This window comes from Phocoena sinus, chromosome 4 (assembly GCF_008692025.1).
Source record: "Phocoena sinus isolate mPhoSin1 chromosome 4, mPhoSin1.pri, whole genome shotgun sequence".
Classification (NCBI taxonomy): domain Eukaryota; kingdom Metazoa; phylum Chordata; class Mammalia; order Artiodactyla; family Phocoenidae; genus Phocoena; species Phocoena sinus.
Window position 1 is genome coordinate 88,855,150 of NC_045766.1, and position 12,403 is coordinate 88,867,552.

General features: G+C 34.9%; 1 protein-coding gene across 1 annotated transcript in view; it reads left to right on the forward strand.

Annotated features, from left to right (window-relative positions):
- Positions 1 to 12,403, forward strand: part of MORC1 (MORC family CW-type zinc finger 1) — a 193,225-nt gene that overhangs the window by 76,374 nt on the left and 104,448 nt on the right.

Here is a 12,403-nt window from a genome sequence, read left to right on the forward strand (position 1 = left end):
AAAGCCAGCCCTTCTTCTTTTGTCTGGAATTAAATACACTTGGATTCTTACACTTTGATTTTCCTCTGCCATACCAGAAGCAAGACCTCAAAACTCTCTTAATTAGTCTGTATATGTGTACCTTAGAAGAAAGAGTAAGCTGTATCTAATGACTCTGATATTAAGACAGTGCAATCAGAATTAAACACAAGTTGTATTAACAGCAGCAAAAAGAGTCTTTACACTTTTGAGACCATTAAGTCAGTTAGGGGGCTTTGTGTATGTCTGAGTAAGGTAAAGAGAGTCCTGGTAGAAAGAAAAATTATGCTAATCCAGGTATTGAGGAGACTTAGGTAGCTAACTAAGCTATTGCCCATGATAACACAGAATGTTTTATGAATATATTTCTATTATTATGTCTAATTTTGATTTCCACATTTTAGAAAGAATAAGAAAAAATGAGTTTATCTAAAGAAAGCTATGAACATGACGAAATAAAAGTATAACCTAAAAAGGGAAAGTAAAATTGTTCCTTTATGAGGAAAGAACCAGTAGAAACCTAACTCTCCTGAGGTTTGTTTTTGAAAGTTTGTCACCCTGAGACCTCCATCCATCTTCCTTCTAGTCTCCAGTGTGCAGAACGATGTGGTTCTGAACTGGTAGGCAGGAAGCCCTAGGGGACCTTAGAGGGTGGCTTGGAGTCCTTGAATCCCTGGCTACCAGTGATTGTCTAAGATGGCATTATGTCTTGTACATGTACATGCTACAGTTTTTCAAATACGTATAGATGTAGTTGTGGGTAGTAAGATGTAAAATCACACAGAAGTATGATTAAATTCATGATTTATTTATTTATTTTTTGTCATCATGTATTTTCTCAAGTCGGGAGCAGGGGGTGGTTCTGAAATCATTTTTGCAGCTTAAGGAGATCCTCGTGGGAAGCAGCTGATATGGAACAAGCGAAAATGATGCGGCATTGTCAGGTGAAGTAATGACCTTACTATGAAGTTGGACCAACTCCGCAGATTCCTGGAGTCTGTGGAGTCTGCTGTGTTCACGGTAGAGTGGAGAAGGTAAGGTATTCTGACTGCAGCTGCCACCTACTTCTGCCATTGACTGTACTGTACCATGAGACTGACCCAACCCCACTCTGCCACATGTATGAGCCAAGAGAAAGAATGGCGCTGGAAGCACCTTCAGCACCACTGAAGACATCTTGCCTTGTTTCATCTTGGCTCAATTTTTTTGGTTTTTCATTTTTATTTTGTTTGCGGTTCGCGGGCCTCTCACTGTTGTGGCCTCTCCCGTTGCGGAGCACAGGCTCCGGATGCGCAGGCTCAGTGGCCATGGCTCACGGGCCCAGCTGCTCCGCAGCATGTGGGATCCTCCTGGACCGGGGCACGAACCTGTGTCCCCTGCATCGGCAGGCAGACTCTCAACCACTGCGCCACCAGGGAAGCCCCCATCTCGCCTCAATTTAAATAGACTTCTTTGGGAAGTGATCATATAGGCCTTCTCTCATCTCAAATGCACCACACATTCTCTAGCCATCATGGCAGTTCTTCCTGATAAGTGGCCGCTGGCCTCAAGAGTGTACAGGCTTCACTACCAGCTGATGGGAGTTGGCATATCAGTTGAAACCAGTTTACTATCCCTAACCCAGAGATGCCATAAATGATCACACCATGAATCAGCTTAGCAAGAGTCTCATGTCTAGCTTAGCTAAGGTAATGACAAATAGGACAATATTCAACAGAGGAGGAGGTATGATCAACAGTCCTCTGAGAATGGATGAGTAATTTCTATTTGAGATCTTTGAAAATAGAATATAATCATCTATTTAGATGCAGAGCTACCTGAAGGTAGGGACCTCATTTAAATACCTTCTCCATCTTAAGATTTTCCTGGTGCTTTGATTTCATAAACCGTTTTAGGTTTCCTTATTTTGATTGAAAACATCAAAGCTTTGCTTTGGTAGTTTATTACTGAATTTTATTACTTCTCCACTTGGCTAACTGATTCCCTGAATGTCATTATACATTCTATGAATAGATATGAAACTGACATCTAGGAGGCTGTTACATTTCTCCTCTTTTTAAGAGGCAAAATCTACGTGAACTGCTCTTTTAGTTACTGGTTTTTGACAATTTTTTTAGTAAGTTATTGCACTAGTTCCCACTATTTTTCCCTGGTTTTAAGAGGCTTCTGAAAAATTAATCAAATTAATTTAAATGTTAGGAATCTTCTGAATACAGTACTCCATACATAGCAATAAATTAAATTTTCACAGCTTTTCTCAGATACTTATTCTAGAAATCAGGACTTTAATTGTGTGCATTGATCCCTGATTATTCCATTAATTTAACAAGCTTGTTGATTATTCAAACAAAAGTCTCAAGGTATGTATTCTATAATTTTGAATATTATAAATATTTCCTGTTTATAAATATAAACTAAATTTTAAAATCAGAATACCTTGAGGTTGTTAAAATAATATAATTATGAAATTAATAAATTTTGGGTTACCTACATAACATTCTCCATTGGGTGGAAATATTTAAGATGTATTTTTAAAAGTCAAGTACTTTTTCATATTTTGAAATTTCACTTTTTTGCTCTTAATTGACTTCTTGATGAAAGGGCAATTTAAAAACCTTCATTAATACACATTAACAAAAAATAGTTTATTAAAACCATATATTAAAAATATCCATAATTGTATACCACTTCATATGTTAAGGCCAACCTAGTTTAATAAATTTTATTATTAATTTTACTATTTCTTGCTAGACTAGGATAGACAAGAATTTTTTTCCAGGTTTATTGGGCTATAATTGACAAAAAAAAATCATGTATGTTTATAAAGTGAACAACATGACGATTCATGAAATACTTGTGAAATATTTACCACAGTCAAGTTAATTAAAACATCTGTCACGTCACCTTGTTGCATGTGTGGGGGGTAAGAATGCTTAAGATCTACTCTCTTAGCAAATTTCAGGTATGCAATATGGTATTATTAACTATAGTCACCATGCTGTACATTAGATCCTCAGAACTTACTGAGTTTATAACTGAAAGCTTGTACCCTTTGACCAACCTCTCCCCATTACCTCTGGCCCACAGTTGCCAGCAACCACCATTCTACTTTTTGTTTTTATGAGTTCAACTTTATTATTATTATTTTTAGATTCCACATATAAGTCATATCATATATTGTTGTCTGGCTTATTTCATTTAGTAGTAATGACCTCCACATTCATTCTTATAGCAAATGGCAGGATCTTCAACATTTTTGGCTAAATAATATTTTATTCTCTCTCTAGCATGCATGTGCACAGACACACACACCATTTTCTTCAACCATTCAACCATCGTTGGACACTTAGGTGGTTTCCATATTTCCATATCTTGCCTGTAGTGACTAATGTTGCAATGAACATGGGAGTGCAAATATCTTCTCAAGATACCGATTCCATTTTCTTCAGATATATACCCAGAAGTGGGTTTCTGGATCATATAATAGTTATATTTTTAACTTTTGAGGAAACTCCATACTGTTTTCCATAATGCTCATACCAATTTACATTCCCACCAACAGTGCACAAGGCTTCCCTTTTCTCCACATCCCCAACATTTGTTTTATCTTCTCTTTTTGATAATAGCCATCCTAACAGGTATGAAGTGATATCTTATTGTGGTTTTGATTTGCACTTCCCTGATTATTCGTGATGTTGAGTACCTTTTCATGTACCTGTTGGCCATTTGTATGTCTTTTTTGGAAAACTGTCTATTCAGGTCTTTTGCCCATTTTTCAGTAAGAGTTTTTTTGTTGTTGTTATTCAGTTGTGTGAGTTCTTTGTACATTTTAGGTATTAACCCCTTATCATATAAATTACTTGCAGATATTTTCTCCCCTTCTGTATGTTACCTTTTCATTTTTTTGATTGTTTCATTTGCTATATAGAGACTGCAGTTTGATATAGTCCCACTTTTTTTTTTTTTTTTTTGCTTGTGCTTTTAGTGTCATATCAAAAAAAAATCATCACCCAGACCAATGTCAAGGAGAGCTTTTTGTATGTTTTCTTCCAGGAACTTTATGGCTTCAGGTCTTACAATTAAGTCTTTAATTCATTTTGGTTAATATTTATGAGTGGTATAAAATAGTTTCATTCTTTTGTGAGTATATCCAGTTTTCCCACCATTTATTGAAAAGAATGTTCTTTATGTATGTTCTTGGCACCCTTGTCAAAGATTAGTTGGCTATATATGTGTAGGTTTATTTCTAGGCTTTCTATTCTATTCCACTGGTCAATGTGTCTGTTTTTATGCCAGTCCCATACTGTTTTGATTACTATAGCTTTGTTATAACTTGAACTTAGGAAGTGTGGTGTCTCCAACTTTGTTCTTCTTTCTCAAGATAGCTTTGACTATTCAAGGTCTTTTGTGGTTCCACACAAGTTTCAGTATTGTTTTTTGTACTTCTATGAAGAATGTCATAGTAATTTTCATAGGGATTGCATTGAATCTATAGATTGCTTTGAGTAGTATGGACATATTCTTTCAATCAAATATTCTCTCAATCAAAGAACACAGGATATCTTTCCATTTATTTATGTCTTCAGTGTTTTTCGTCAGTCAATAGATTTCAGTGTATAGGTCTTTCATCTCCGTGGTTAAATTTAATCCTAAGTATTTTATTGTTTTTGATACTATTGTAAATGAAATTGCTTTCTTAATTTCTCTGTCAGATAGTTCATTGTTAGTGACAGAGATGCAACTGATTTTTGTATGTTGATTTTGTATCTTGCAACTTTACTGAATTCCTTGTTTAGTTTTTTGGTGGAGTCTTTAGGTTTTGCATATATACTATTATGTCATCTGCAAACAGAGAAAATTTTAACTTCTTCCTTTCTGATTTGGTTGCCTTTTATTTCTTTTTTCATGACTAATTGCTCTGGTTAGGACTTCCAGTACCATGTTGAATAGAAGTGGCAAAATTGGATATCCTTGTCTTATTCCTGATCTTGAAGAAAAACTTTAACTTTTCACTGTTAAGTATGATGTTGGCTGTGGGCTTGTTGTCTATGGCCTTCATTATGTTGAGGTACATAGTTTCTATAATTCATTTGTTGAGAGTTTTTATCATAAATTGGTGTTGAATTTTGTCAAATGCTCTTTCTGTACCTATTGAGATGATCATATGATTTTTAGTCTTCATTCCATTAATGTAGTGTGTCATATTTATTGATTTAGGTATGTTGAACTGTTTTTGCATCCAGGGATAAATACCGCATGATCCTTTTATTGTTCTGTTGAATTTGGTTTGCTTTGTTTCGTTGAGGATTTTTGCATCTATGTTCACCAGTGATATTAGCCTATACTTTTCTTTCCTTATAGTGTCCTTATCAGGTTTTGGAATCAGGGTGATACAGACCTCATAAAATGAGTTTGGAAGGGTGTCCTCCTCTTCAGTTTTTTGGAAGAGATAGAGAAGGATACGTATTCACTTCTTTAATGTTTGATAAAATTCACCACTGAAGCCATCTGGTCCTGGGCTTCTTATTTGTTGGGAGATTTTTTAAAAAATGTTTTATTGACATATAGTTGATTTACAATGTTCTGTTAGTTTCAGGCGTACAGCAAAGTGAATCAGTTATACATATACGTATATCCACTTTTTTTTTTGATTCTTTTCCCATATAGGCCATTACAGAGTATCGAGTAGAGTTCCCTGTGCTATACAGCAGGTTCTTATTAGTTACCTATTTTATATATGGTAGTGTGTATATGTCAATCCCAGTCTCCCAATTTATCCCTCCTGCCCCTTATCCCCTGGTAACTATAAGTTGGTTTTCTACATCTGTGATTCTACTTCTGTTTTGTAAATAAGTTCATTTGTACCCTTTTTATTAGATTCCACATATAAGTGATATCATATGATGTTTGTCTTTCTGTGTCTGACTTACTTCACTCAGTATGACAATCTCTAGGTCCATCCATGTTACCATAAATGGCATTATTTCATTCTTTTTTATGGCGAGTAATATTCTGTTGTATGTATGTACCACATCTTCTTTATCCATTCCTCTGTTGATGGACATTTAGGTTGCTTAGATGTCCTGGCTATTGTAAATAGTGCTGCAATGAACATTGGGGTGCATGTATCTTTTCAAATTATGGGTTTCTCTGGGTATATGCCCAGGAGTGGAATTGCTAGGTCATATGGTGGTTCTATTTTTAGTTTTTTAAGGAACCTCCATACTGTTCTCCATAGTGGCTACACCAATTTACATTCCCATCAACAGTGTAGGAGGGTTCCCTTTTATCCACACCCTCTCCAGCATTTACTGTTGGTAGATTTTTTGGTGATGGCCGTTCTGACCGGTGTGAGGTGATACCTCATTGTAGTTTTGGTTTGCATTTCTCTAATAATTAGTGATGTTGAGCATCTTTTCATGTGCTATTTGGCCATCTGTATGTCTTCTTTGGAGAAATGTCTATTTAGATCTTATGCCCATTTTTTGTACGGAAACACAAAAGACCCCAAATAACCAAAGCAATCTTGAGAAAGAAAAATGGAGCTGAGGAATCAGACTTCCTGACCTCAGACTATACTACAAAGCTACAGTCATCAAAACAGTATGGTACTGGCACAGAAACAGAAATATAGATCAATGGAACAGGATAGAAAGGCCAGAGATAAACCCATGCACCTATGGTCACCTAATCTATGACAAAGGTGGCAAGAATGTATACTGGAGAAAAAGACAGTCTCTTCAATAAGTGATGCTGGGAAAACTGGACAGCTACATGTAAAAGAATGAAATTAGAACACTCCTTAACACCATATACAAAAATAAACTCAAAATGGATTAAAGACCTAAATGTAAGGCCAGGCCCTATAAAACTCTTAGATGAAAACTTTGGCAGAACACTCTTTGAAATAGCAGCAAGATCTTTTTTCATTGACCAACTAGAGTAATGGAAATAAAAACAAAGATAAACAAATGAGATCTAATTAAACTCAAAAGCTTTTGCACAGAAAAGGAAACCATAAAGAAAACAAAAAGACAACCCTCAGAATGGGACAAAATATTTGCAAATGAAGCAACCAACAAGGGATTAATCTCCAAAATATACAAACAGCTCATGCAGTTCAATATCAAAAAAAAAAAAAAACCCAATCAAAAAATTCTGGGAGATTTTTGATTACTGATTCAATCTTTTTACTCACTCTTGGTCTGTTCATATTTTCTATTTCTTCATGATTCAGTCTTGGTAGTTTGTATGTTTCTAGGAATTTACCCATTTCTTCTTGGTTATATAATTTGTTGGCATATAATTGTTCATAGCAGTCTCTTAAGATCCTTTGTATTGATAGTTCTGTTGTATCAGCTGTAATGTCCCCTCTTTCATTTCTGACTTTATTTATTTGAGTCTTCACTGTTTTTCTTAGCTAGTCTTATTAACAGTTTAACATTTTTGTTTATCTTTTCAAAAAGCAGCTGTTAGTTTCATTGATCTTTTCTATTGTTTTCTGTTCTCTATTTCATTTATTTCTGTTCTGATCTTTGCTCTTTTTTCCCTTCTGCTAACTTGGGCTTATTTCTTTTTCTACATCCTTGAGGTATAAAATTAGGCTATTTGAGATCTTTCTTGTTTCTTAATGTAGGTGTTTATCGCTATGCATGGGTTTATTTCTGGGCTTTCTGTTCTGTTCCATTGATCTCTATTTCTGTTTTTGTGCCACTGCCATACTGTTTTGATGACTGTAGCTTTGTAGTATAGTCTGAAATCAGGCAACCTGATTCCTCCAGCTCTGTTCTTCTTTCTCAAGATTGCTTTGGCTCTTCAGGGTCTTTTGTATTTCTATACAAATTTTTAAATTATTTGTTTAGTTCTGTGAAAAACCCCATTGGTAATTTGATAGGGACTGTATGGAATCTTTAGGTTGCCTTGGGTAGTATGGTCATTTTAACAATATTGATTCTTCCAATCCAAGAACATGGTATATCTTTCCATTTGTTTGTGTCATCTTCAGTTTCTTTCATCAGTGTCTTATAGTTTTCAGAGTATAAGTCTTTTTCCTCCTTAGGTAGATTTTTTCCGAGGTATTTTATTCTTTTTGATGTGATGGTAAATGGATTGTTTCCTTTGCCCTTTTGATTTCCTCTTTGACTCCTTGGTTGTTCAGTAGTCCATCATTTAATTTCTACCTATTTGTGAATTTTCCAGCTTTCTCTTGTTGATTTCTAGTTTCATTATGGTCAGAAAAGATACTTGGTATGATTCAGTCTTTGTAAATTTGTTAAGATTTATTTTGTGACCTAACGTATGATCTATCCTGGAGAATATTCCGTATGCATTTGAGAAGGATGTTTATTTTGTTGCTATTGGATGAAATATTGTGTGTATGTCTGTTAGGTCCATTTTATCTAATGTATAGTTCAAGTCCATTTTTTCTTATAATTTTATCTCTGGATGACCTATCCATTGTTAAAAGAAGGGTAATGCAGACCCCTACTATTATTGCATTGTGGTCTATTTCTCCATTTAGATCTGTTAATATTTGCTTAATATATTTAGGTGCTCTGATGTTGGGTGTATGTATTTACAATTGTTAATAGCCTCTTGATGAATCAGCTTCTTTATCGTTAAATAATAACCTTCTTTTTCTCTTCCTACAGTTTTTGACTTAAAGTATGTTTTGTCTGATATAAGTATAGCTACCCATGCTCTCTTTTGGTTTCCATTTGCATGGTATCTTTTTTTCCATCACTTCAGTTTGAGCCTATGTGTGGCCTTAAAACTGATGTGAGTCTTTTATAGACATCATATAGTTGGGTCTTGGTTTTTATCTATTCAGTCACTTTACGTCTTTTGATTGGAGAATTTAATCCACTTAATTTGAAGTAATTATTGATAGATAAGGATTTACTATTGCCATCTTATTAATTGTTTTCTGGCTATTCTGTAGTTCCTTTGTTTCTTTCTTCCTCTCTTGGGCTCTTCCTTTGTGATATGATAATTTTCTGTAGTATTATACTTTGAATCCTTTCTCTTTATCTTTTGTACATCTGCTATAGGTTTTTGCTTTGTGGTTATGAGGCATACATAAAACATGTTATAGTTATAACACTCAATTTTAAGTTTACAACAACTTAACTTCTATCACATATAAAACTCAACTGTTTTACTCCCTCCCCCCACAAGCATTTTATGTTCTTTATTTCACAATTTACATATTTTAATATTGTGTATTCATTAATAAATATTGTAGCTATGGTTTTAATACTTTGTCTTTTAACCTTTATACTAGAGTTAAGTGATTTATATACCATCATTATAGAATTAGAGTATTCTGAATTTGACTATATACTTACCCTTACCAGTGAGTTTTATATTTTCACATTTTTAAGTTACTAATTAGTTTCCTTTCATTTCAGCTTGAAGAACTTCCTTTAGCATTTCTTGTAAGGCAGGTCTAGTAATGAACTCCCTCAGCTTTTGTTTGTTTGGGAAATTCTTTATTTCTCCCTCATTTCTGAAGGATAGCTTCAATACAGGTAATGTATTCATGGTTGGCAGGTTATTTTTTTCTTTCAGCACTTTGATTATATTATCCCACTCTTGCCTGATCTAGAAGGTTTCTGCTGAAAAATCCACTGATAGACTTTTGGGGGTTCCCTTGTATGGGAGGAATTTTTTTCTCAGGTTAGTTGTATAAATCTCTAGAGACTGAGTAACACATGAAAGAAAACAGACACTGGTGTGATATGTTTCCTCCTACTGCCGTTTCTCTGGCCAACTTACTTATCCACTTGCTGAAGCATCTACCTTGTCTTCAGGGTCCACTCCATGGAAATTTGTTTTAATAACATATTATAAATTATGCGTATTGGAGTAGCTGCTATCTGAAGGAAAAAAAAAGTTCCATTGGCAGTTAGGAAAAGCAATTTCTGATTCCCAGATTGAATATCTCTGGTTATTTCCTTTGTCCTGATATCTACTTTGAATAGTATAATATCTTCTATCAGTCCTGGTCATTAGATGTTGGGCTACTGAGTGTTCTCATTTATATCTTTGATAGCCAGTAATTCTTTAGTATTATTTAGTCTTATAAGTAAACATTAAGCTCTGAGTGTCAGCTACTGAAAGCAAGATCCTAAACATAGCCATTGTCTTCAAGGATTTCACTTTCTAGAGGGAAAATAGACATAAAGTGAACTGAAATGTAACATGTAAGCATTGTAAGAGTGGTGTGACCACAGAGCAGGTATCACCCCACCCTTGAGAGGCATGTGCCTGTGTTTCTAACATGCTAGTAGTTTTATCGCTCTTAAAATGTTTATTTTGGGATTCACAGTTGATGTTCGTTTTATAAGTTTGCTGGGTTGTGTTAACTGTGATTAGTTAATATTTTCAGGGAGAGATGCTATTTCACTTCCATTTTATCCCAAACAAAACATTAATGAGCTATTTTATCAAGAATGGCAGCAAGATTTTTTGAGGGCTTATTAGGTGCACGTTGCTGAGCTCTGAGTTGAGGGCATGCATAGTGATAAAGCACAGTTCCTTGTTTGCAAAGGTGAGGTCTTCTTGGGGAAGTAACATTTAGAGAGAGAACAAATACAGAGCAGCAGTAACTTAAATTTCTGCACAGCACTACTGTTTTTAATGCACCTTCATATTTATTCTTAGTGATAACCATGTAAGGCAAGTTATTGTTAACACTCACTTTATGGATAAGAAAATTTACTGGCTTTCCCGCAATTACACAATAAGTCTGTGGTAGACAGCACTCAAAGTCACCTGACTTTAATCTACAGCACTTCCTGCCTTGACATAATAAGAACTGAGTAGTTCATGTGGAAATCAGAGAACAAGGTCTCACGAGCCTTCTCCAGACACTAAAGAGTGTTTCAGGATCTGGTGTGCAGCGAAAAAGTGGAGTCTGGGCTGGGCCAATACCAAATGCTGAGCCAAGAGCAGAAAACCAAGAGTCTGAGTTGAGAAAAGCCCAAGAAGCAGAATCCAAAGGGAAATCTGAGGCAAGAGCTGGTAGGGATTTTGTGAAGAAACAAGGTAGGAGACAAGGGAATTTGTGAGGGTAGCTGTCAGCCCAGCTCAATTGCAAAGCCCCTTTTGAACACTGAGTTCCTTCCCTGCTGGTCTTAAAGGCACATAGCATTCTGAACCTAAATTTTAAAAGGTATAGGAAAGTGTAAAGACGTTTATTGGTATTTTGCCTGGATTACACAGTCAATTGTTAAGGTTGATGTAAGGCTGGCCCTATTTTGTATATTTTATTTCCAAGGTATATATTTTAGAATATTACTCTTTGAACTTTGTACATTGATGAAATGTCCTGTATCTGCCACATTTCAATGCTCAGTAGCCACATGTGGTCAGTTGGTTACCATATTGGACAGAACGGTAAATGTGGGTGCTTTTTTCAAAAAAGTATTTTTAAAGTAATACATGCACATGTAAAAATACTCAAAGTGTTCAGAAAGTAAAAAAAGAAAAGTGAAATTTCCTTCCCCTGCCTTCCTCTCTACCTCTGTCCTTTCTCCAATGGTATCCACTACTAAAACTTTCTTTTGTGTCCTTTTAGGAAAAGAAAAGTGTGCCCTTCAAAATTTTATATGTATATGCTCTGTTTTTACATTACAAAAGCTGATTATACTAGGTTTGCTGTTTTACATCTTTTAAAAAAATTATTATTAAAACTCTGTCTTGGAGATCTTGATGCAATAATATATTTAGCTCTAACTCTGTGTTTTAAAGTTTATCTAATGTTCCCTTGTTTGAAAATGGGATTTATCAGTTCCCTAATCTGGACTTTTACCTTGTTTCCAGGGTTTTTTTTTGTTTTCTATTCAAACAGTGCTATGATATATACGGCCATTGTGTTGTATGTTTGTAGGGAAGATTCCTAGCAGTGCAATTGCTGGATCAACAGATAAGAATACAGCCTCTTAAGGAGGACTCCTGAATGGGCCTCCATGACAAGTACTGTTCTAAGCAAGGAGGAAGTTTAGAATCTAGGGCAAGGGTAGGGCATAAACAATAGAGACTGGAAGAGAAGGGAACCAGAGATAAAATAGAAACTCTGACTGTGAGACAAGATGATAAATATTTGTATCAATAGTCTTAAGGGTGGCTTTTAAGTTTAATCAGTGCAGTCTCTCCTAGGAGTATTTAAGAAAAAAGTTTTAAGTGTCAATGTATTTTATTGCAACAATAAAAGTACGTATTATTTTTATAACTGCAATTGTATTCAGTTTTATTATAAAGATGTTGCATATTTATTACATATAGTTTGGAAAAATGTAAGAAAGTGTAAAGCAGAAAACAAATTTCACCCATACTCAGAGGAAACCAGTGTCAAATATTTTAATCACATTTTTGTATATGT